The following is a 27,722-nucleotide window of genomic DNA, read 5'->3' as shown; positions in this document are numbered from 1 at the left end:
GAAAAGGAACAACACACTGCCCCGTCCAGCACCGTCCTCACAGTTGGTGTTATGTTTGAGCACATTGGACGGAGGATTCGGAAAGAAACTCACTGCCATCGGGTTCATTCCTGACTCACTGTGACCCTCTAGGACAGGAGAGATGTCCTCTGTGGGTTTCCTAGACTGTAACTCTTCATGGGAGTAGAAAGCCTCATCTGTCTCCCAGGGAGTACCTGGTGGTTTCAAACAACTGACCTTGCGGTTCGCAGCCCAATGTGTAACCACTCTGCCAGAGGGATGGAAACAGGGAACACAGAGGAAGTAGAATGTTGAGGAAGTGATATATTACGGGGATTACAATGGATGAGTGGAAACAAAATGTGTCTGAACTGTTGACTTCCAAACTGACCATCTGCCCTGCAAACCTTTGCTGAATTCACAATAAAACATGTTTTTTGGTTTTTTTTTAAGAGGCTGGTGTGGATGGCCACACACCAAGCGGAGAGATTCGGGCCTGGATTCGAGGAGGAGGCTGGACCACATCAGCTATAGATTTTTTCCCCCAAAAGCAATGACAGGGAGCTGTTTGAAAATTTTAAACTAGGAAGGTGAAATTCATCTCAACTATTTGGGTTTCTGAGGCTATCTATCTTTTTGGAGCAGAATGTTCATCTGTGTCTCACGACAAAGTCAGACAGGTGGCTCTTGGACTCAAATGCTGACCTTCTGGTTGGCAGTGAAACGCTTAACCCGCTGTGCCACCGGGGCTCCTTAGCACCGTGAAAGATATCCCAATTTTCATCTTGTGGACCAGACAGTAAGGAGGAGCAAACGAGGGGTGAATACTTTAAAATCAGCTAGATTAACACTGCCATTGTTCTGGTTGACTCAGTCCTCAAGGTGTTTTGAAAGATGATTTGATACAGTTAGATTTTTTAAAAATCCGAGATAACATCTGTTTACACAAAAACAAATGTAAAATTAAAACAAGTTGTTTAACGTCCTCCTAAAATGACTTCTCTGGTCTCCCCAATTAAAGGAACCCCCGTGGTCCCTCGTGTACCTCCCCCTGCTTTCTCCATAGTGCCGTCTATGACCACACGCCATAGCAGACTGCTGTTGCCTAGCTGCCGTCGGGCCAACTCCGACTCATAGAATGTCTCCATCCATAGGAGTTTATTGGATATAATTTAAAATTTTATTTTTATTTTGACTTTTTATTGTGAATTGGGTGAAGTTTTACAGAACAAATCCATGTTGTACTCAACAAATCATACACAGTTTATTTCATGCCGTTCATCGATCACAATGCTCACAATTTAACACACTCACCTCCCTCCCTTCCTCTCTGTGTTTCTTGTTTCCATTCCTCCCACTTTCCTAGCCCTTTTGAACTTCGTCCTTGGGGAAATGCTGCCCTTTTGATCTCAAATTGCTGATTATTCTAAGTGATGTGTATCTCCTGGTGTTGATTTTCCCCTATAGGTCTGATGTTTGCCTGAACATTGAGCCATGGGTATACATTCACCTCCAAACCTGACAGGTGACTAAGCGCCATATTCTTGGCGGCTCTACAGGTTATATATGACCAGTTAGCTCAATTGTTTTCGTGACTTTGAATTTTATTCCACAATTTTTTTTTCACTCTATCCAGGATCATCTAATGTGATCATTTTAGACCAGTTGTTGGTAGCCAGAAGCCATCTAGTTCTTCTGGTCACAGGGTTGCGAAGACTTCTATTCCCATGGTCCATTAGTTCATTAGATTAACTTTTATGCTACTTCAATTTACTTCTTTCCTTTAGACCAGGAGAAACCATCATTGCAGTGTCCCCAGTCTTTGAAATAATGCCTCCCATACAATAGGCATTTGGTAATTAGTTCAATAAATTGACCCAGAGATCTCAACCATTCAAATTTTGTTCCCTGAGATGCAATAGACTTTTTTTTCTTCCTGGAATATATGTTACAGTAAACACCATGTTCAGTAGCGTTCCGGTCCATTACTGCCCTCAAGAGGTGGCATAATGTAATTTTTAAGACCACAAATTCCAGTTTAACTCTTTGCTGCCAAGAATAATAGCATCCAGGGGTGTAGAAAGAGGCAGTTGAACTCACCAGCCACCCCTCAGGGGAAAGACTGGGCTTTCTGCTGCAGTGAAGAATCACAGTCTCAGAAATCTGATAGGGCCCCTATGAGTCAGCATCGACTGGGTGGCGGGGAGTTTGGTTTGGGGGTTGAGGGTTGTAGAAAGGATGACATAGATTAACACATACAGTGTTTGGACAGTGTCTAGCACACTTTCACCATGATCAAATGCTACCTGATATTATTATTATCATCACGATCTACTCGTCCAGTCCATGCTCTGTTAATGGAAGACTGAATTAGGTTTAAAAATTCCAATTCTATTCTTAAATATTTATTTATACATATATTTCATGAATACCTTGCTCTCTAAGAGTCAGAGTGATTTATTTTAGGTTTTAGCATAGGCTGGCGGGAGGAAGGGGCTGGTGCTGGAGACTGAGCCCAAGGCATGCAGAGAGTCAAGTGAAAGCACATAGGAAGTTACTGTTATTTGTTTTCATCATTATGGTAACGGGCCACTTTAAATAAAACATTTCAGGCAATGAGGTCATTCAAAATGCGCTCTTATCTCATATTTCCTATGAGCCTACAGGTCCTTAAGTCCAGAGATTTGTAGCTCTTTTCTGAATGACTCGATCTATCCTTCCTATCTGACTGCAGAGAATATGATGTGCAAAGAAATGTGCTTTCTCTTTTGGTCAGACTCAATCAAACACAACCGGACTTGGTAAGTTACTTGTAGATGTACAGTATCATCTTTGAGGGAAACCTTTACCTACTAACAGATCAAAGAATATAATGATACAAAATCTCTCTTGAATTAAGAAAATGTAATATTTGTTGATTTAAAATAGGTACTTTTTATTTCAATAAAAATTGCTTGAACCCCTCTAAACATGGATATATATTTCTTTAACAAACTTATGTTCATCTTTATAACATACACTGTCATATTTTTGTGTGCTACTAAAATGCTGTCACTTCCATTAGTAAATCTAAATCACCTTTTAATTTTTAATTTCCTTTTAAATTATAGATTCAGTTGGAAAATGAATTTGCTTGCTTTAGGTCATTGATTCTAAATGGAGCCCTCAGGTGGTCAAAAAAGCTGTTGTAAAGTAAAACTCACAGTACGATTCTGAAAACAAATCGAAGTGTAGCATCCTCATGGTTTTGGCTGAAAAAGAAAATAAAATGAATTACTGGATAGGATTTAAAAAATCCATGGTATAAAGCATTTTTCAAGTGTTTTACAGACATGCTATTAGGTACTATCAAGTCAGTTCTGACCCATCGCGATCCTTTCCACAACAGAAAGACACACTGCACAGTCCTGCGCCATCCCCACAATTGCTCCTATGCCTAATTGTTGCAGCCAGTGTGTCAGTCCATCCCCTTGAGGGCCTTCCTCTTGTTCACTGCCCCTCTACTTTACCAATGATCATGTCCTTCTCCAGGACTGGCCTAGCCTTGCAATATATCCAAAGTAAGACAAAATCTTGACATCGTTGCCTCTAAGGAGCACTATGGCCATACTTCTTCCAAGACAGATGGACTTATCCTTTTAGCTGTCTGTGCTGCTTTCAATGTTCTGCACCAGCACCACAATTCAAATACATGGATTCTTCTATTGTCTTCCTTATTCAAAGTCCAACTCTCACACGCTCATGAGACAATTGCACTTGGATATGAGGCATTGCTTGGGTTAGATGCTGTGTTCGCCAGGGTTCATGAGAGAAACTAATCCAGTGACACTTACATATGCGCAAGAGATTTATATCAAGAAGTAATCATATATCAAGAAAACATCCCAGCCCAGTCCAACTCAGGTCCATAAGTCCTATGCTAGTCCTTCATTCCCTGTTCAGACTCATGCAGCCACATGCAATGATGCAGAGTGCAGGGAGATCACAGGCTGGTGGGTGCAAAGTCGTGTGAATCCAATGGCAGTGGTAACATGGCAGGGCTCTGGCAGCAACCAGGGTCAGCCCAGCAGGCAGAGAGAGAGAGAGAGAGAGAGAGAGAGAGAGAGAGAGAGAGAGAGAGAGAGAGAGAGAGAGAAAGAGAGAGAGAGAGAGAGAGAGACCATACTCACAAGGAGGCACCTGTGATCTGATTGGCAGTTTGAATACTACCCTTCATGCTTTTATACATCTTCAAGTTGACATGAAATTATGTAACCACCACAGGTGCACCTTACTCCTCAAAATAACACGTTTGCTTTGCAAGGTCTTGTACAGCAGAGTTGTATAATGCAGTGCATTTTATAGATATTAACTAATTTAATCATGAAAACGATTATACAGGCTCTTGGTATGCCATTAGCAGCAATGGGGGAATTTATGTTTGAGGCAAAATCAAACACACTTGCTTTTGATTTGATTTCAACTTACAGAAACCCTATCTAGGGTTTCCAAGCTTTAAATCCTTATGGGACCGATAGCTTTATCTTTCTGTGGTGGAGCAGCTGGTGGACTTGAACCACCAATCTTAACTTACCAGCATGACCAAGATTGGAAGAGTCAGATTGCAAAGGAAGACAACATGGCTCCACGTTAGCCTTCTTTTTTTTTATTGGTGATGGTTAATTTAATTAATTGATTTATTGTAAATATATTTGTTGTATTCTTTTTTCCCTCCCAAGCCATTTTATTAGGTGTGAATCCAGACATCAGATGATTCCATAGTTCAGTCATATCAAGCAGTGTTGCATAATCACTACCAAGATCAGTTTCAAAACAATTCTTCTTGAACTCCTCAGCATCAGCTCTACCTTAACCCCTATGTCCCCTGCCATGCCCCCTAGGAACCCTCTTTGTTGTCTCTATAGATTCACCTATCTTTGACCTCCTATACTGAACAGCAGAAAAAACATGTAACACAGAGTCAAGAAGGCTCTTAACTCAATGATGAGAAATAAAACAAACCCCAATATGATAAAAGCCCCAGAAATTATTAGAAACCAGATCAAGCACAAGTGCATCAAAAGGGACATCAAGTGACAGTTTTAACCGTTCAAGTCAGATTTGTCATTTTAATCTACTGTAGTCATCTCTCCAGTACTCTGTCTGGTAACCAGGCTATTCCCATCCCTCAATTATGGTTAGAGTGAAATTGCCTGTGTAGGTTCTGCAAATGTATTTTGGGCTTCCACTGCCCTTCATACCCTTTGGCACACTAGAATCTCACAATTGAAGCAGTGATACTATTTCATTCTCAGATCTGGATCATCTTAATTTACAATCTTTAAATCACAGATATCGGTGTGCTTCTTCGTGGGCTTAGTTGATGTCTTCATTAGATGGTTACTTCTTTGAAAACAAGCCTTTAAGACCCTAGATACTATTCTTTCTGATAGCCAGGCACCATCTAATTTCTTCACCCCACTTTTCTATATCACCCATATCTTCCTGGCTTCCTTCATGAGGGAACAAACTATCAAGCGAGTATCACGCAAGCTCAGGTCATAAGAACTAATTGTTCTTAGATTAGAGCTAGAATTATGTGCAAGCCTCAAATCAATTCCTGAATCTGTGTTTTGTTTTTTAATATTCCTCTGGTTCACCTTAGAGACTTCCATGTCAATTTTTGGAAGAGAATTTTATCCATCATCTACCTGGAGCATAAGGGCCTTCTGTTTATAGGATTATTGATTAGCCGATTACTAATTTTAAAACACTATTGAGAAAGGGAGATTGAATAAATGTAGGGTAATGACATATCACAACACACATGGATTATTCACTGGTAAAGAATAAGTCCTTACGTGGCTGCTGTATTTGCACAAGCAATGGGAGTTGGTGATCAGGCAAAACTTAGAATAATATTCACTGACAATGTCAGACACGAGTCTTCCAGAATAAGTTTCAGATCACATGCAGATACATGCTCTCTCATGTTCATTGCAACACAGTTCACAGCAGCAGTAATTGGAAACAGCTCAAATTCCCATCAGAAGATTAAAGGGATTAAAGAAAAACAACAACATAAACTTCGAGTATACACAAGGGAATACTATTCATGCCTAAAAAACAGTGATGAGATTCTGAAACTCCACGTGACCTGGAAGGGTCTAGAAATGATTATGCCGAGTGAAGTCAGTTAGTTGTGAGTCGATTGTTGGAGGGATGAACATGAGGACGGCCACAGGCTCAGGCTTTCAGGCTGTCTAGTCTGCTGGCCATGACCCAGACACCACCCTCCCTATGTGGGCGCCTTGGAGGCCACTTCGGTGGAGGGGTCCTCGCATCCTCTGGGATCAGATTTTCCAGAGAGGGGGAAAGGAGGATGGCCCCCCTGGCTGCCATGCCTAGGTGCCTCCAGATTGGCAGACATTGCTACAGCAGTGGTGAGCGGGACTGATGGGAAAATCAAGTCAGGAGGGGAAAGAGCACATACACGTCTTGGAGAAGACAAGTGCATGTCTGTGGGTGGAAAAGGGGGGGGGGGTTGGGAGGACCAACCTCCTAGTGGGGGAAAATGACTAACGATATGCTCCTAATAAGTCACATTGGTTCAGCGCTCTGTACACCCCCTGGGGGTGCAGACCATGCACCACAGAACACTGGGACATTGAACTCTGGCTCTTCTGGGTGCGCAATATGCTCCAAAGACCAGAGGGCTCCAGAGGGGAAACCCCACTGGGTGAACTAGGCTCTCCATCAAGTACACCTGTAACCTGAAGACTTACGACTGAAACTACATGGTGTGTGAAGAAGCAGAAGACAGCTGTGCTGAGAGTATTGAGCTGTCACTAGGCGGACCAACCCTTACCTACGACTTCAACGCCCTACTTGCTGTATCAAGCTAGCCTTCTTACTGTTCTGACCGGCCTCCACCCACTTGTGCAGTAACTTTCACTTTTTGACCCAAATCAGTTGTGTTAGAACTGCTTTCCTTCTATGGTTCCGATCTTCTATTGCTACACAGCCATGTGCCATATACTATTCACTCGGGCAAGTGCCTGACCACACTCATGCCTGTGGTCCCATAAGGTAATAACAGAGTTGAGAAATCTTGGACCATGAAGCATAGTGAGCACAGTAACTTCCAGTGAATAGCATGTGTATTTCATGTTTCTTGCTGGCACGTATAGTACATATGTAGGTTATAATACATATATCTTTATAGTTATAATAAGCACCTACATTACAGATGTATATGTACTGTACTCTCTACTTGTACCTAAAAAAGTTCACCATATGCTATTGCGTGCCCCACTTACAGCGTCTAATTGGTATGCAGTGTCCTTTGGGTGTTGTAGCCTTACCTCTCTAAGTTTTTGCAAAAATCTTATAGTGAAGTGCATCATGGTTCCCAAATGCAGCAAACTGCATGCTCTTCAGAGTAACAACAAGAGGCAAAGGAGAAAGGCTCTCTTGGAAAATGAAACGAAAGCAATCAACAACAGGAAAGAGGGAACGTAGTGCATGTCGTTGCTCTTGCTCCTAATTTAGACATGATTGGCACTTGGACAAGCAGGATCAGCCTCACATCAAAACATTCTCCAAACTGTGGAAGAGTTGGTTCCACTGAGAGCTCTAAGGATACGGAACGTGCCAAAAGGACTTCCAACACAAATGAAAATGAACCCGTGAGCATGTTGACAAGCACTGTTTGTTCCAGATGACTAATGACAAATGGGTGACAAGCTATGAAATCGTGATTGCACATGCCCAAGTCGCATAAGATCCTGTCTGCAGACCAGCTCGTAGGCGACGAGGGCCACCGAAATGCGTGCTATCCCTTTATCTCTCTGGGTTGCATTCCAGGTCATTTCTCCAGTTACATTTTCCAGATCCAGAACAATCTCTTTAAGGAGCTTTGGTAACAGAGTGGATTACTCCTTGAGCAGCTATTGAAAAGGTCAGCGGTTCAAGCCCCTGAGCCATCGAGGGAGAAAGATGAAACTAAAGATTGAAAGTCTCAGAAACCAAAAGGGCTGGTTCTATTCTGTCCTGCAGCGTCCTAACTGCTGCAGGCCTTGCCTCATTTGATGGTGGGGTTGGTATTTATGGCTAATTATCTCCTCGCCTGTTTAATTTGCCACTTCACCTAGTTACTTTGCTCTGTGTATATATTTTAAATATTTAAGTTACTTAAATATTTAAAATATACAAATTATATTCAATTATTTAAAAATCCACCTACTTTTATTATTCCATTCTTCCTGGCTACTTTTCTCGTTTGTTTCTTTCAGCCTTTTAAACATGCTTATTTCACATGCTTCAGGACTCAGTGTCTGAAGTCTCTGAGGATCTAAACCTTTCACTATGTTTCAACTATCTCTCATTTACTCTTTGCATGCTTTATGTTTTTACTTGGATTGAGAACTATATTTCGTTGTACAAATTCTGTGAGAAATCCGAGGCCCAGTGTCGCAGGCGCTAGCTGGAGTAGAGCTAGAGGGTTTACCTCAGTCAACCCCACTGGACAGCTTCTTCTGCATACTGCTTCCTGCTACCTGCTCATTTTAGTTCACTGTCGTACTGTTTATTTAATATTCCATAAAACACATCACCATAGAGTACCTTCTGATCCATAGTGAGCCTGTCGGCTAGGGTCAAGTTGCTCCTGTGGATCCCTAAGGCTTGACAGGAGTGAAAAGCTGCTTCTTTCACTCGTGGAGCAGTGGGTGGGTTCAAACTGCCGACCTTACAATTAGTAAACCACTTGGGAATTCCCATAACTTGGACAAGTCCAGTGATGTATTATGCTTGCATAATCCATCATGTAATTTTATTTTATTTAGAAAGCCCCAGGAACTCAGAGAGCATGGTGGCCGCAAACCACAAAGCCAGCTGTTGGACCCGAAGGAGAAAGATGAGGCTCTCTCTCTTCCTGTCACAATTCACCACGGTGGAAACCCTGAGGAGCAACTCTATCTGATCTTGGGGGAGAAGGCCCTGGTGGCCCAGTGGTTAAGAATCCATTAATAACCAATAGGTGAGAGTTGCAAGCCTACCAGCTCATCTCTAGGGGAAAGATCTGGTGCTCTAATTCCGTGAAGATTTCCAGTCTTGGATGGAGTACAGGGGACACAGTTATGAAAACATCCTGATGCAGTACTTCTACTCTGTCTTATAGGCACAGTGTGTCCTGGGTCACACTGACGTAATGGGAATGGGTTTAGTCTTGGGGCTTCTAGAATATCTCATTTGCCAATTATTAGAAAGGAAAATGCACACATTCTTGAAGATGTTACGTGTTCCAGGTCAGACTGGACGTTCGGGTGGTCTGAAGTTCTAAGAAGGTCTGCACATATTCTCCAGGAGGATAGCACACCTCCTGAGTTTTCAGGATCAATTTATATGATCGATGTCCAATCATTTCAAGCTTCCACTTTTTCAGTGAGAAAAATGGAGGCCAGAAGGATGAAAGGCCTTGTCCAAATTCCCTGAGCAAACGAAAAGCTGAAACAGGACTGGAGCTGTTGACAAAAGCCGGAGGTGGGGCTGCTGTGAGCCAGAACCAACTTCAAAGCAGAGCGCTTTGAGGCTGTATAGTAGTTGTAATTGAAATAGTAGTAGTTGTAATCATTCAATTAGTTACACTATGTAAAACGTTAGGTAAGCCTGCCTGCCTGCCAGTAAAAGGCAAGGGAAGAATTTTTACCTATTAATCAGGCACCTTTTGAGTCCTGGGCATGATAAGCTGCCTCTTTTCAAAAGTCCATTGGAATAACCAGATACCTCTCTCTCCAAGGCTTAAGCTGCACAGACCTTTGCATGTACAGACTGATAACAACTGAGAGGTTTGGCAAAAAGAGCTCTTCCACCGAAATGTCTAAAACTGGAGTTCAGAGTTTCAGAAACTGCTATTTTCCTGCCCCAGCGACTTAACTGGAGTCACTTCTCTGCTTTGCTTTAAGGCCAGAGGGAGACGTCGGCCCATTTTAGAAACCTAATTCCTCTGTACACATGCCTATGAGAGTGCACGGGGAAAGAAGCCTCTGAGAGCACTGTATGGGGCTTTGTCAATAGCTGTGCTGTGGTCCCAGTGCCCATCACGGGACACGATACACCAAGGACACTTGAATCACTGTTGATTGAGGCAAAAATAAATTGAAGGATGGATGAAGCCTGATCTGGCGCTTCAATGACAGTATAGTTTTTGGCCACTCGATGGCGCTAGAAAACCACTCACACAAAGCTGGCACTGCTTTCCGGCTTCCCTAGAGGAACACGCTTCCCTCACAGTCTCAGGGTTCCAAGTTGTCTTGATTCTTCTTTTTCAGAGAAACGCTGGAAACGTTTCTGATTCGTTGTTGAAACCAGCGATCAATTGTTCGATTGTTCCAGCAACACTTTTTTTTTCCTTTTCTATTTTTACATTTTATTAGGGGCTCATACAACTCTTATCACAATCCATACATATACATACATCAATTGTATAAAGCACATCTGTACATGCTTTGCCCTAATCATTTTCTTTTTTTTCTCCTCTTTTCTTTTTTTACATTTTATTAGGGACTCATACAATTCTTATCACAATCCATACATATACATACATCAATTGTATAAAGCACATCTGCACATTCCCTGCCCCAATCATTCTCAAAGCATTTGCTCTCCACTTAGGCCCTTTGCATCAGGTCCTCTTTTTTTTTTCCCCCTCCCTCCCCGTTCCCCCCTCCCTCATGTGCCCTTGGTAATTTATACATAGTTATTTTGTCATATCTTGCTCTATCCGGAGTCTCCCTTCCCCCCCTTCTCTGCCGTCCATCTCCCAGGGAGGAGGTCACATGTAATCAGTTCCCCCTTTCCGACCCACTCACCCTCCACTCTCCCAGCATCGCCCCTCACACCCTTGGTCCTGAAGGTATCCTCCACCCTAGATTCCCTGTGCCTCCAGCCCTCATATGTACCACTGTACAACCTCTGTCCTATCCAGCCCTGCAAGGTAGAGTTCGGATCATGGTAGTTGGGGGGAGGAAGCATCCAGGATCTGGGGGAAATCCAGCAACACTTTTAAGAATGAGCTCACACCATGATGATTTCTGCAGGTCTGATACAATCTGTAGATCATACATGTATACATACACACACACATATACACACACAAGCAGTGTGCAACAATTAATTAATTCGTGGACAGGCAGAAAACCAGAAAATTTGAGATTTGGGATCCAGGCCCAACATCCCTGTTTGACTTTCCTAAAAGTCACAGTGGCTGTCATGTTAGCATATGTTCTTCAGTGACCCCAGACACTGCAGAGATGTGTTTGCTGCTGTTGCGTGTGCATGCGCGTGCGCACACACGAGTGATTGCAGGGAGTACAGAAAGAAATGAGGACAGTACATGTCTTTGAATTCCTTCAACCAGAGCTACTCCCTGTGTGGAGCAGGGAAGGACTCATGAGCTTTTGTTTAGTTTGCTTTGTAAAATCTTACCACCTGCTGGAGAAAGGGTGAGAATGACAAGGCTCAATGAGTTCTACGAACTTCTCGCCCCTATATTTTAAGCGTTGGAGTTCCTCAGAATAGTCCCCAAGTGGTGCAAACAGCGCACTCACGGTATGGGAAAGGTTGGTAGCTCAAGTCCACCAGAGGTGCCGCAGAGCAAACGGCCTGGCGATGAACTTCTGACAATCCAGCATGGAAAACCCTACGAAGTGCACTCCTGTTTAGGCACACAAGAACGAGCTAGCTACAAGTCAGCATCAACTCAAAGGCAACTGGCTTGGGTAAGTGTTGTAGTTCCCTTGGTTGGATTCACCTCTGCCGACTTGTATGTACACTAGCACATGTGACGTGCATATATGCTAAGCAGAGAGGACATGTATGCATGCTAAGCAGATGTGATGTGTATGCACATTAAGCAGATGTGACGTGTATGTGTGCTCAGCAGATGGGATGCTCTGGATCAGCTTGAAAACCGCACACTCTTCTTTCCTCTCTCAGTGCCTACTCCTTACTGTCATGCTGAACGGACTGCTTAGCCCACACAAGGTACTGCATAGGTCAACAGGCCCTTGGAAGGTTCACTGGAGAGAAGGGATCTCATAGCTAAACAATTCATCAAAGAGATAACATGCCCACTGTTGAGAGTGAGCTTGAACAGGCACGTACGCAGACAGTAAATGCCAAGTCCTTAAAACAGGAAATCATCAACCCAGGGCAGAGTGTTGGGGGCAGGGCCAGCACAGGCACAGAGCAGAGGGCTGGCAGAGCTGGGTGAAGCAAGAAGACCATGCACTACAGTCCAACAGTGTTGTTTTCAGTGTGCACATGTGCTGGGTTCTAAGAATATGGAACTTAAAAGGCAAGCTCAAGAGACTGGAGGTGGGCACGCATAGGGCACACTACCAGGCCATATTTGAGGGCTAGCACTGGATAATATTAGGAAATTCAGAGAAAAGTTACCAAATCTACTGTGTTGGAGGGATGGGGAGACTTCCTAGAGGAGAGGGTGCTCAAACTGAATCTCGATTGACTCAGGGATCCTTAAAATCATCCCTGGTAAGATCGCCATCAGCTCTCTTTTTAGGTGTCTACGGGATTGGGTAACAGGCATTAGAAGACCCAAAATATACAAACAAACAAACAACAACCCATATTGTTGAGAATGAGTGGAGTTGGAGCAGAGGCCCCAAACCCATTGGTCGTCAATGGGACATCTCTTCACAGAGGGGTCACAGGGAAGGAATGAGCCAATCAGGGTGTAGTATACACTGATGAAACACACAATATTCCTCTGACTCCTTGAGGCTTCCTCACCCCCCACTATCATGACCCCAGTCCTGCCTTTCACTGCAGGCTAGATTGGAGCATGTGCAGAGGTACAGATAAGGGATGAGCCCAGGACACAAGGAATCCAGGAACAAGAATGGGATTAGCAATACCAGGAGGTTAGGAGAAAGGGAGGATGTGAGGAGTAAGGGGGAACTGATCTCAATGATTGACACATAACACCTCCCTCCCCCAGGGGGATGAACAACGGAAACTAGAGGGGAAGTGAGACAGCGTTTGGTGTAAGATATGACAATAATAATTTATAGTTTACTAAGGGGTCACAAGGTTAGGGGGGAGGGAGGAAAAAAGAGGAGCTGATACCAAGGGCTCAAATAGAAAGTAAATGTTTAGAAAACAATGATAGCAACATATATACAAATATGCTTGATACAATTGATATATAGGTTGTTCTAAGAGCCTCCAATAAAATGATCTTTTAATACAAAAAGAAAGAAAACAAGAAACAATGAGCACAAAAAAATGTTTCTGTTAGTAGGAAAGCCTTTTCTTAATTTTTATATTAACAATCTCATGCAATGCTTGTCCTTCTGTGATTGACTTATTTCACTTAGCACAACGTCTCTTAGGTTCATCCTTGCTATGAAGCGTCTCACAGATGGATCAATATTCTTTGATATTGGATAGTACTCCATTGTGTGTACTGTGTTTGTCTATTCATCCATTTATGACTATAGATACAAGATGTCATTTTTTGCAAGAGAGTATGATCATTTTATACGTGAAAAACGTATGAAGAACAGAGAAGAGATTTGGACAAGTTATTACTGCTGGCTAGCGGTAAATTCAAACTCATGTCCGTTTGACTCCTAAATCTATGCTTTTAATCATGAGAGCTGCCTTTAAACAGATTCTCATTCAACCTTTCTGAAGTTACAGTTGTTGTGTTACAGCTAACGAACCACTCCTTGTACCGTTATTGATCCATCCTTGAACTAGGCAGTTACTATCTAATGCTTTGTCTGTTGTTAGGAGTTGCCATTGAGTCAGCTCCTACCCACAACTACCCTATACAGAATAGAGCAAAACACTACATAGTCCTGTACCATCTTTACTAAGGGCCAAATGCCTGAGCCCATTGATGTAGCCACTACCCCATGATCCGTGTACAAGTTCTGAGTGAGCAAAATGAAGCTTCTGGAATTCCCCTTCTTCTCTAGGTTTCCCCCAGTTTATTATGGTCCACACAGTCAATGTCTTTGCATCATCAATGACACACAAGTGAACATCTTTCAGGTAATGTCTTCTTTGCCCCTAGATCCATCTGATATTAGCAAAGATTTAGCTTGTTGTTTATCCTATTCTGAACCTGGCCTGAACTTCTGGCAGTTCACTGTCAATATACTGATTCATTGTTGGGTGACCTCAAGTACAATTTCAATTGTGTGTGAGATCAATGATATAGTGAGTGAGCAAGGCCTGGTAAGAAACACCTGTAAAAAGATGCTTAGCATATTTTACAAAGATAATGTGTTACATCCCAATTTTATGAGCAGCAATGAGAATCTTAAATTCTTGTGAGCAGCCCTCTAGTGTACAACTATTGGTCCCTCTCCATCCAGAGGAAAGAAGAGTGATGAAAATAACAAGACAGAAGAAAGAAAAAGAAAACAATTTGTTCAATGAATTAATGGACCATGAAAACATCAGTGTCCACACCACAAGACTAGGTGAACTAGATGGTGTCTAGCTACCACAAACAAATGCTCTGAAAAAGGATCCACTGAGAAAGTTCATGATAGAGTGGAAGAAAATCATAGAACAGAACTAAAAATTCTAAAAGAGACTAAGTTCAAGAGCTCAATCTTACTGGTGACTAGAGATTGGCCTTTTACAAAATTGTCTGATTTCATTTTACCCATTAAAAATATTAATGTTGTCTCTTTCTATAGACCCCAAACTAGCAGAATGCAAATGAGCAAGACAAGTAAGTTTTGGTGGTTAGTAGATTGGAATCTGGCTTTATTCCTGACTCTGCCCTGGACGTTGGGCTGATTGCTTAACTTCTCTGAGTATATATACTTACTCTTAAAATGGACGTGATAATCTCATTAGTAACACCCTAAACCTCACTACTGTATAGTAGATTCCAAGTCATAGCAGCCCCATAGGAGAAAGTAGAACTGCTCTATAGGCTTTCTGACTCTGTACATCTTTATGAAAAATGACTGCCTCTTCTTTCCCCTGAGGAACAACTGTTTTAACCAGCAGTCAATGCTTAACCTGCTGTGCTACCAGGAATCCTGTAAGCTCCATTATCCATTTTGATGACGGTCCTATGCAGGCAAGGTCGGTATGTTAATGTGAGGGGGTCAATTGCGTTTCTGGAACCAGCTCTGTGCTTGTATACGGTTGTACTAGGAGAAGATCTGTCACCCTGGGGGTATGTGGCAGGATACTATATAGAGACATAGAAAGTCTCTGTGTGAATAAGAAAAGCACTTCCCTTCTAGGTGGGTGCAGCCACATAAGGGTCAGAAGTTGATGTGGAGATTCCGGTGTGTTTCAGTCCTCATGTTCCCTGGCATAGCCCTGTGCTGGGCCTGAGCTGCACGGACCCAGCATAGAGAGCCCAGCAGGCCTACTGGAAGTGACTTCCCCCACCAATTGCTCACTCAGTGACTTTGGGCAAATCACTTCACATCTTTCAGTCTCCTCAGTTTGTACAGATTACAAAATTGCTGTATTCATTATTTTATTACTGCTGTTAAAAATGATCATGAACTTATCACTCAACCACAAGCATTTATTCTCTTTAACAGTTCTAGAAGTCTGAAATTGGTTTCATTAGGCCAAGGAGTTGGTAGGGCTGATTCCTTCCGGATAGTCTAGGGGAGAATCTATTCCCTTGTCTTTCCCACTGCTAGATTTTGTCCACACTCCTTGGTTCATGCCCTCTTCCTTCATCTTCAAAGCCAGAAAAGTAGCGTCTGGCTTCCCATTGTTTCTTCCCTTTCTGCCTCCTGCTTATAAGAAGACATTTAGGGCCAACTGACTCATCCATAATAATCTCTTCATTTCAACATCCCTCATGTATTATGTCCCTTTTGGCCCCTTAAGACAACACTCCCGGGTTCTCAGGACCTGGAATTGGAGATCTCAGAGTGCCATTATCCAGCCTACTCCAGTGGCGAAAGCTCCTTTTGTCCCCAAGAACAAAAGATTCCAGAGCGCTTTGTGCTTCTGGCTGGTTGGTGCATTTATCCACTGAGTATTTGTTAAATGTCATTAGGGCGCAATGTCATCTAATGAATTTTTGTTGAGTGCGTGAGTAAAAGAAGAGCTAATAGCACAATTGATTCCTCCCTTCCAAGTCCAGCAGGCTTCTTTCAGATTGGGAATACCTAGGCGACCGTGTGTGCCTATTCAGCTTTGTGGACTCAGTGCCAAGGACAACGTCTGGCAAAGTGTAGCATCCATATAAATGTGCGCAGTTAAAGTGGGTTAGAAGCTTCATTCTCCTTTCACCAGTGGTGTGACTCTAAGTAAGTCGCCTCATCATTTAATGAACACATTAAAGCTGACTTATGTTTTGCTTTCCTTCTCAAGAGTCATCATGAGACCATAGACCTTGTCTATCTTGCTCATTGTTGAATATTTTGTGCTGAGAACAGTGCCTAGCATCCAGTAAGAGGAAAATCCACTAGCAATGTATAAAAATGGGATTACACTAGTTTTTAAAAGAGTAAATTCGATTGTATTAGGACTTCTAAAACATTAAAGAAAATAGTTGTACTGATCAAAACCAAACCAACCCACTGCCATTGAGTAAATACTGACTCGCAGCAACCCGGAAGGACAAAGGAGAACTGCCTCGAACTGGTTTGAAGGTGGGAATCTTTATGAAAGCAAGAGGGCCACAGTTCTTTCCAGTAGAGCAACGGTGAGTTCCAATGGATGGCCTTTCAGTTAGCAGCCAGGTACTTTAAGCCCTGTACCACCAGGGCTACATAATGGCATCAAGGGGGCATTCAAAAGAGAATACACCTGCTCTCCACACATTTCATCATCTAGTATTTCATATTTACAACAATACTAAGACATCGGTTATGCAACACTGTTGCCTATTAACAACATGTCTGGGTAGTAATGTTCTCACTGAGGTTCAAGATGAGAGTAATGTTGTCTGTGATGATGTAGGGATGTGTAAATTTGTCTGTTGCATGGATTTCAGTGGTTTGGCAGTTATATAATGATGTCATTTGGCAATTATTTAATAAGATAATATTTCTGTAATGTCTTTTCCATTTAATGACTGGAACGTAATCATGTAGATTAGTGAGAAGCCAGTGCAGTCCTTGCAAGGTTTGCATTGAATAAAAAGAAAATAAAATGAGAATGTGTTCTTATTTCAAACAGGGCTTCTCTTGCTTCGAATTTTCCACAGCCTTTACCTGTCAGCTTTAACCAGTAAAGCACCTGCAGGCAGTTTTTGACATATTTTTCCCATTACTTTGCTGACACAGCCAACATACTATGTCTGAGCACTCACGTGTCCAATTAGGGAACCAAAAGGTGAGGTAAGTGCGATAAAGTGAGGTCTGAGGATGTCATTAACTGCTTTTCAAGTGGGGCAGCATTAAACAATTAGGGATCTAATGAAGATCAAGGACTTCAGCTTTCAGTATTGATTACAAATCGATGTAAAGGAAACTACAGTCCTCACACCTGAACCAAGAGCCATCATGGCCAACAGATAAAAGGCTGAGTTGTCAAGGATTTCAATCGACTTGGAGCCAGTGCGCACACAATCAAAGCTCAAAGAGCAGTTTTCAAGCAATCAGATAGCACAGCCCATTGAACGAATGGCCTGCATACACGCTCCTTAAAGCGCTGAAGAACTCGGAAGGCACTTTGCGGGCTCAGGTACACCTGACCCATAAAACAGACCAAAGAAGAATGGATCCCTTTGAGTTCTGCAGTTAGTTAAGAACATTAAAAGTATCACAGACTGTCAAAAGTATAAACAAATCTAGCTTGGAAGAAGAACAGCCAGAGTGCTCCTTGGAAACAAAGGATGAGGAGATTTTGTCTCGCATACACTGGACATGCTAACAGAAGAGACCAATCTCTGGAAAAGGACATCAGGCTTTGTCAGCGAAAACCAGGATGCTCCTCCCATAGATGGATTGACCCAATAGCTGTAATTGTGTGCGGATGGCACAAGCCCGGGCAGTGGTCCAGCCACCATGGCTGCTATGAGTCAGAACCCACTTGCCAGCACTCATCAGCAACCACACGAGAGATGTAGAAGCTCCAGTGCACACCGAGGTTTTAGGATTAACAAGGGCCAGGATCTAGGGAAGTTCTAATTGAACGGTCCCTGATGCCTACCTCTGAGAGAAGGTAGGAAAAGAAGTCCCCAATTTGTGGCAGTCTCGCCACTCTCATGACATATGTATCATGAATTGAAATTTTATCTTGCAGCTAGATTGATTATCTGTTAGGAATGGGGGGGAATGAATGGGGAGCTTGTTATTGCACCATGAAAAACATTGGAATACTATTCACTTTTTAGAAATGACTCAAAAGCAGGAGGCCATTTCTACGTAGCATTTTAAAGCAATCAGGGAGTTAATCAATTGTTAGAAAAATAATATTGACTTAAGCTCTTGTTTCTGATCAATAAATTAGCATTGCCGTTTAACCAGACAATGAATAACAAGAGTGTTCACCTAAGCCTTTGCATTTTCAGCCTTTGAAGCAAACAGGATTCAAATCATGAAATTGAGAATTTTTCATTGTTTTAGTCGTGTTGGAGAACCCAATAAGTCCAGGCTTACTTGTGCTTGCTTACTACTTTGTAGTGAGTAATTTCAGTTTTTCAAGACATCAAACACTCTGCTTCTAGATAGGACTGGCATTTCTGCCCCTCCATAGCATCTACTATAGAATCAAAGCCCCCTTTTAAGTTGACAACCCCTAACAAGGACAGAGTGCCCAGTCAGCAAGGCAGGCCTACTTATGTTTGCTCACTAATAGATCATGACCATTTCACCTGTTTTTCAGTAACCAAAGACGTGGGGGAAGCCCATGTAAAATTATTCACTACAAATTAGTAAGTAAGCACAAGTAAGCTTGTGATTACCTTGCTTATCTGGTAACCTACCCATTGATTTAGATAGAGCCCCTGTCTCCTTGGACAAAATTATGGCATTGTCTTAAGCTGTCCCTTTAACCGTATTGTTCCTGAGTCTAAAGAACCAACCAACCAACAAACAAACCTTAAAAAGAAACGAAGTCGTGTTATTGCGCTTCAAGGAGCTAGAATGCTCGTATATGGATTAGAAAGTTTGTACTATATATCCTTATATGTTACTGGAATGAATGATTGAATGGGTTGCTTAAGTGCACAGGAAGTGCTATCAATTAGCCTCAACCTAATGGAAACCAAAACCCTCACACCTGGGCCAACAATCAACGCTGGAGAAAAAACGGAAGATTCCAAGCATTTCACTTTATTTGAGTCCGCAGTCACACCAATGGAAGCAGCAGTTGGGACGCTGGAAATGTATTGCTTTGGGGCCAATGGATAGCACAAGACCTAGTGAAAGTGTTTTTGTAAAAGAAAACCAAGATGTTACTTTTACTGTTAACATGAACTGACCCACATCCTGGTGCAGTAGAACCCCAGACCTCACGACGCTAACGCATTCTAGAAAGAACATACAGATGCGATGCAGTCGAGTTCTGAATCAATTTTTCCCAGAAGAAATTACTGAAAACAGATTAATCCATTCTCGACCACCAAGTTTTTACCCTAACCTTGTCTTTTTATACAAAACATTACACATAAAGTTCAAGGTAAATAAGTAAATAATATAACTTAAATAACAAACATTACATTTAAAACGTCTTTAACAACTACAGTATGGCCCATACCTTGAGATGGATGAGGATCTGTATCTGTGGAGAGGAAGGGGGTTGAGAGAGTCATTGTTCTGAAGGAGAATCCCCTTCTCTAACAGCAACTGGTAGCTGCTTTTCAGAGGTTTTCCCTCTCTTTGTCCTTTTTCACTCGGACCTGGCTGGCTTTCTCAACAGAAGAAAAAAGAAAGAAAGAAATCTGTCTAACGTGGTCTGCTGCTGGCATTTCCTTAACTGTTTTCTAAAAGGGTTTATTAATTATCATCAACAATATCGCTAAACTGGTTAACCAGTTGCTTAGCATAATGCTTCTTTTCAAAAAACCCTTTCTTAGGATCCGCTTTTTTTTATTACAAACAGTACAAAAAGCCACAAAAACGAAGAAAATTATAGCAAGGCGCTCGGAACACAGCCACAAAAGATTTAAGCAGCTCATGCTAACAACGCCAACTAACGCCCAAGAGACCGAAACACGAACTGCATTTGTTTACAAAAATCACGTGCATCAGGTCGGATTCTGATGCTTTGTTTGAGCTCCGATGCAAAATTTTCTCGACATTTCGAGTCAAAATCCGATTATATAAAGTACTGATGCGGTCGAGTGAGTACCGGAGTTCTACTGTATTTTTCAATTACCTCATATGTAATCGAAAGTTGGGCAATGAAAAATATAAAAAATTCAATCAAAAAGGGGCACAAGGCATGAATCGACAGCTTACTAAAGCTAACATCCTGGTGGCCAACAATTACATAAAGAAATGTTCCAGTTTTTCAGCCATAAAGGACACACCTATTAAAGCAATAATAAGATACCACCTCATACCTACATTCTTAGCAATCTCCAAAAACCCAGAAACTAGTAAGTGCTGGAGAAGGCGTAGGGAGCTAGGAATGCTCCTGCACTGCTGGTGGGATTATGGAATTGTACGATCACTATGGAAAAGAGGATGGCACTTCCTAAAATAAATGCAAAAAAAAAAACTTTGATGATCCTGCAGCCTCTCTACTTTGTATATACCCTAAAGGGGGAAAAAAGAACAAATTACAAAGACATTTTCACACCTAAGTTTGCTGCAATGATTTCTCTAATAGCAAAAAGATGGACTCAATTAAAAACCACCCATCTATAGAGGAATGGTAAACAAACTCGTACACACACACATGGAATATTGCGCTTCCTTACAATACAATGATGAACCTGTCAAACATCCCATGACACGTACAAAAGTGGACAACATCATGCTTAGCAAAGTTAGTCGATATCATAAAGTTAAATATTTTATGACACCCTTATTATAAAAGGAAAAATAAAAATAGAAATGGTTTCACACCAAAGAAAATGACTTTAAAGACTAGGATGAGGGGAAGTGAAGGGAACAAGGAAGGGACAGAATGATAAGGAGGGAGAGTGGGTGGGAGGAAAGAAAGGAAGAAAGAAAGTTGAGCAAGAAAGAAAGACTGCAGAATGATTAATATCATGGAATTGTGGTATTAATAAAGAATATTGACTACACCATGGACTTCCATAAAAATGAATAATTCTATGTTAGAGGTGAATTCAGAATGCTCCCAAGAAGCAAAGATGCCCAGACTTTGTCTCATGTACTTTAGACATGTGCTAAGAGAAACCAGTCTCTGGAGAAGAACATCATGCTTGATAAAATATGAGGGGTACCCCCTAAAATGGAAAAAAGCTGCACTGGGTGGAGCTTTGGTAGTACACATTTTTCCCGCTAAGTGAGCATCAAGCAACTCACTGTGAGTTAGTGCACTCAGTGGCATTTCTTGGGAAGGTTCTCTCTGGTCACAGTGAATTTTTTCAGAGAAGCAGTTTCATTCGAACCTCATTTTTTTGTGATGGCTGATTTAAGAGAACAGCGTGCAGCTGAGTAATTTTGTTTTCTGTTGAGAAAAATGCCACAGAAACTGTTGTGCTGTTGAACACAGCTTATGAGGACAGCACTATGGGAAAAGCTCAAATGCATGAGTGGTTTTCTCGTTTCAAAAAAGGTGACATGTTGATTGATAAACCTCATTCTGGAATGTCCATCAACTTCCCAAAGGGATGAAAATGTCTACTCATAATGCATTTGGAGTTCGTTCCACCAGGTCAAACTGTTAATCAAGCTTTTTCTTTCGAGGTTCTGAAAAGATAGTGTAACAGTGTGGGACAAAAAAGTCCTGATTTGTGGTACAGGGGGAACTGATTTTGCCACCGCAACAATGCACCCGCTCACGCAGCCAGGTCAGTGCGCCAGTTTTTGGCAAGAAACAGCATGCTTCTCTTGCCCCATGCACATTACTCATCTAACCTCGCTCCATGTGACTGCTTTTTGTTTCTGCGAGTGCAGAGGGACATGAAAGGACAGCACTTTGACTCCGTAGATGATGTGGAAATAAAACCCAAAACGAGTTGCTATCAGGCATCCAAACAGATGAGATTGAAAAATGTTTCCAAATATGGAATTGTAGATTTGACAAATGTATTAAGTGTATTGTAGAACATTTTGAAGGTGATAAGGTTGTTTTGTTAAAAAAAAAACTAAAATTAAATACATACATAGCTTTTTGGGGTGGGGGAATCCATTAGGGGGAGGGATGTTGGTGGGCAGGGTACCCTCTCATAGAAAGTCTTTGAAAAGAGGAAGGCTCTCTATGAGACGTGACGTCTCATCTCTACGACATGTGATGTCTCGCCATTAGATTGAGTGTCACAGTGGGTACAGGAATGGGCTCCGACACAGTCATTGTTGGGAGAATACAGGACCAGCAACGTTTGCTTCTTTTGTACATGGCCACTGTGAGATGAAGCCACTGTGGAGGCACCGCAAAAACAACAAAGCACTATCATGGGTAACATCAGTGACCCTAATCTTCCTGGGACTCTAAACCCTACAGAGGATGTAAATTATCTCCTGACTCAAAATTTACAAAAAGAACCCAACTGACTCATTTCAGTAGGACTGACACATTAGCAACAAATCAATACCATAAAGGCATGCATTTCCTAATACTGATATTTTTTCAGAGTTTTTTCTTTTTTAAGATTGAAAGAGCGCCAGCAGGCTTCCAGCAGTTACCGCTCGTATATATGAGTAACGTGAAAATAGAACTGCTCATTCTCAGTTGAGCACCAGGATAAATAAATGTATCTAATGCTCCCTTACGCCTGCTCTTAGGCATCACAAGGCAGAGTTGTAAACATGGACTGAAGGGAGGCAGGGGGTGTAGTAATAGGGCACCTGGCGACCAGGACGGGATGAAGTCAGCATCGCCAGAACCACACTGAAGTGCTAACAAACGTGGTAGACAGTTCAGAGGCAAAGCAAGAAAAGTTTTACTTAGCCTTTGTTATGAGCCATCAACTGTTCAGACTCATAGTGACCGTGTGTACAGCAGAGCTGGACATTGCCACTCCCGTGCTCTTTCCCATGGTGGGACTCATTCTTGCAGCCACTGTGCCAATTAATCTTACGGAGGCGCGTCTGCTTCCCACTGACCTCTGACAGCACGACGTTCTTCTCCATGTCTTGAGGACATGGCCAAAGTGTGAGGCCCAAATTGTCACCATCCTCGCTTCCAAGGAGCAATCCAGCTGTGCTTCTCCCACAAAGGACTTGCCCATTCTTCTGGCAGCTCAGGGTATAGTTCATCTTTTTCATGAAAACCAAAATTCAGATGCATCGATGCTTTTCTGAGGTCTTTCTTTTAAAAAAATTATTTTATTGGGGGCTCATACAGCTCTTATCACAGTCCATACATCTATCCATTGTGTCAAGCACATTTGTACACTTGTTGCCATCATCATTCTCAAAACATTTGCTACCCACTTGAACCCTTGGTATCAGTTCCTCAATGTTTTCCCTCCTTCCCCGTTTCCCCCTCCCTCAAGAACACTTATGATTTATAAATTATTATTTAATCATATCTTACACTGCCTGACTTCTCCCTTCACCCACTTTTCTGTTGTTCATCCCCCAGGGAGGAAGTTATATGTAGGTCCTTGTAATCAGTTCCCCCTTTCTATCCCACTCTCCCTCCAACCTCCCAGTATTGCCACTCATACCACTTGTCCTGAAGGGGATCATCTGTCCTGCATTCCCTGTGTTTCCAGTTCCTATCTGTACCAGTGCACATCCACTGGTCTAGCGGGATTTGTAAGGTAGAATTGGAATCATGATAGTGAGGGGGAGGAGAGGAAGCATTTAAGAACTAGAGGAGAGTTGTATGTTTCATTGTCCAGCTTTCACATATATGTGAGAAGACAGAAAATATCCTAGGTTGGGCACACCTTACTCCTCAAACTTGAGCACTTTAAGAGGTCTTGGGTAGCAAGACCAACGCAATTCCAGGTTTGATTTCTAGAATGCTGCTTCCAGAGATGTTGATTGTGGACCTGAATGAAATGAGATTCTTGACAACGTCTCTTCTTCTCCGTTTATCACGACTTCCATTGGTCCTGTGGTGAAGATGCTTGTTTCCTTTACTCTGAGGTGTAATCCATAATGAAGACTGTAGTCTTGGATCCTCATCAGTAAGTCCTTTAAGTCCACTTTGGGCAAACAAAATTGTTTCCTCTGCAAATGGCATTGTTAATGAATCTTCCAGACCTGATGCCACATTCTTCTTCATATGGTGCAGTTTCTCAGATGATTTGCTAAGCATAGATTGAATACATATGGTAAAAAATAAAACACAGATGCACACTTTTGATTTAAAACCATGCCCTATTCCCTTGTTCTTTTCAAATGACTACCTCTTTACTGTATGCACAAGTTTATCCTCGTGAACACAAGAGAGCGTTCTGGAATTCCCATTCTTCACAATGTTATCCATAGCTGGTTATGAACCACACAGTCAAATCCCTTTGCCTAGTTGATATTTAGGCTTCATTCACTGCCATCTAGTTGATATCGAGTCACTGCAACCTTATAGGACAGAGTAGAACTGCTCCTGTGAGTTTCCAAGACTGTAACTCTTGAATGGGAATAGAAGGTTTCATCTTTCTCCTGAAGAGCAGCTGGTGGTTTCAAACTGCTGACCTTGCAGTTAGCAGCCCAACGTGTAACCAATATGTCACCAGTGCTCCCAAGCTAACAGGAAGGAATTACTTCCACAATACAGGAAGGTCTCAAACTTTGAAGACACTATACAAAGACAAATCGTCTGATTTCATTGGTTCACAGAAAGTTTATCTGCCCCATAACGTATCTGCCTATTATGTCTACTCTAGCAAGCGATAACTGTCTGATCCTACTCATATTCATTATTGCCAAACTTCCTCTCCTTTGAACTACAAGAGCACCTATTTATTTATTTATAATACTATAATTGTGCCAAGATCATCTGCTTTTAGAGAAACCCGGAAGTCAGGGGTGGGGGAGGGGCTCTAGAATGGGCTGTAACCCTGCACTATTGATATTTCAGGTTCCATAACCCTTGTTGGTGTGGGATGAAACCCTGAGGGTATTTGCAGCATCCCTGTACTGCATACTAAATGGCAGTGGTGCCTCCCTCTGGTGATAACCAAAAATGTCCCCAGACACTATCAAATGTGGCCTGGGAGACGCCCAGTGGGGGTCATCTCCAGTGTGCTCTGGACCTATCTTTGCTACATCTTGTACACATAGAAATAAAACAACTGTGTACAACATCTTGCACACTGAAGGGATTCTAGGGTAATTTAGACGAAGCGTACAGAACCCTGGTGGCCTAGGGTGTGACTCATTGATCTGCTAACTGCAAGGTCAGCGGTTAAAACCTATCAGCCACTTCACACGAGAACCATGAGGACTTCTACTCCCGCAAAGAGATACAGTCTCAGAAAGCCACAGAGGCAGTTCTAGGCTTACCTATAGGGCCACTGAGAGCTGGAATCAACTTGGCGGCAGTGAGTTTTTTTGGTTATGTGAAGCTTGGTGTCAACAAATTCACTAGCAAAACTGTATATTGATGTAATCACAAGAAACACAAAATAGGAAAGTATTAAATATATGTAAATTAGCAAATAAAATATTTTCCAAATGGTCCAAGAATCAGAATCACAAAACATTCCATTGTGCTCATGCAAACTTGTACAGGGATCAAGAGGCAGTTGTGTAAACAGTCCAAGGGGGTACTGCAGGGTTTGCTATTAGGAAAGGTGTGCGGCAGGCTTGTATCTCTTGCCCTCCTTATTTCATCTGTATGTAGAGATAAGCACCAGAGAAACTGGCTTATTTGAAGCCAACATATATGGAGAATTTGGCATCATGATTAGAGGATGGCTTGTTAACAATCTGCAAGATGCAGATAACACAGCCTGACTTGCTGAAAATGAGGAGGGCGTGAAGCGCAACAAGCAAAGTTGTGTTACGTGCATCTTGCAGATTGTTAATAGGCCGTCCTCTAATCCTGCCTCTCGATCATTTGCACGGGCACAGTGAAATGTCCTGTGGTTCCTATTCTTTTCAAGACTGTGTAGAGCGGTCTATGGTCCACGCAGTCCTTTTGCGTAGTCAATGAAACCCAAGTAAGCATCTTCTTGGTATTCAGTACTTTCAGCCAACATCCATACAGCAGCAATAACATCCCTTGCTCCACATCCTCTTCTGATTCTGGCCTGAATCTCTGGCAGCTCCCTGTTGATGTATTGTTGAATTATCTTATCAAAATTTTAGTTTCATATGATATCAATGATATTGTTCTATAATTGAGCATTCTGTTGGGTCATATTTCTTTGGAATGTGTATGGATGTCTTCCAGTCAGTTGGCCAAATAGCTGTCGTTCATAGTTCATGGCATAGACAAGTGAATGCTTTCAGTGCTTCATCAGCTCGCTGAAACATTTCAGTAGCTATTCCATCAATTCCTGGAGCCAAGTTTTTGGCTAACGCACTCAGTGCAGCTTGGACTTCTTCCTCCAGTACAATTGGCTCTTCATCATATGCTTCCTCTATTGGCAACATGATTGAATGTCATCTGATAGTTTTTGGAACAGTGACTATATATTCTTTCTATCTTCTTCTGATGCTTCTTGCATCATTCAGTATTTTGCCACTAGAATCTCTCGATATTTAAACTCAAACCTTGATGTTTTTCTTTAGTTCTTTCCATTTAAGATATGCTGAGCATGTTGTTACTTTTTGTTTTCTAACTCTATGTATTTGCATATTTCATAATATTTTACTTTGTCATTATCCTAGAAATAGTTATATAGAATACTGATCAAGACTTTTTAGTGATGATGGCTTCAAATACTCCATAGTGGCCATGATAAGAAACTTCATTCATATAAATAGATAACAAAACAATGCAGTACATTACATCTATGATTCTTTACAATGATTGGCTTTTACAACCTTTCAAATGAAAGAACCTTTTGGAAACAACTGAATAAAAACATTGCCAGAATGTTGACTGTTACTCATGATGGCCAGGTAGGACAGGAGAAAATTGCCATCAGGGTTCCAGGCTGTAATTTTCACAGAAGCACACGACAAGACTTTCTCCCATGGAGCGATGATGGGTTCATACTGCCAACCTTTTCATTGGCAGCCAAACTCTTAATCGCCATGCCATCAAGATCCTTCAAGAACCTAATAAATTTCCTTTTTTTACACTGATAAATCAGCACTTAAATTTCTTATGACAAAACAAAAGCATTTTCAATTGAAGAAAACATTGACATACCTTTTGTTTCAAAAATAATGATGGTCTAATTTTTGATTACATGTGCATTATAAGACTTGTTTTCCTATAGTTAGCTTGAAGGTGTCTAAATGTGCTTCTTGTCTATCAACTGCAGGTAGACAAGAGTATCTAATATATATATATACACAGATTCTGGACCACTTGCTGTTATTCAACCAGAAGAACCCATCATGTCTTCGTGCCCCTCCCTCCTCAGCCAGTAGCATCTTGGCCTGTAGGCCCAGCTTGTCCTCGTGTCGGATGATTAATGGCGCACCTCAGCTGGCTGCGGAGATGCTCAGGAGGAGCATGCTTTCAGCTGCACTGAGCATGTCATGGAGGAGCACTGTTTGGCAGCT

This window comes from Tenrec ecaudatus, chromosome 1, assembly GCF_050624435.1.
Source record: "Tenrec ecaudatus isolate mTenEca1 chromosome 1, mTenEca1.hap1, whole genome shotgun sequence".
Taxonomy (NCBI): domain Eukaryota; kingdom Metazoa; phylum Chordata; class Mammalia; order Afrosoricida; family Tenrecidae; genus Tenrec; species Tenrec ecaudatus.
This window is presented reverse-complemented; position numbering follows the sequence as displayed.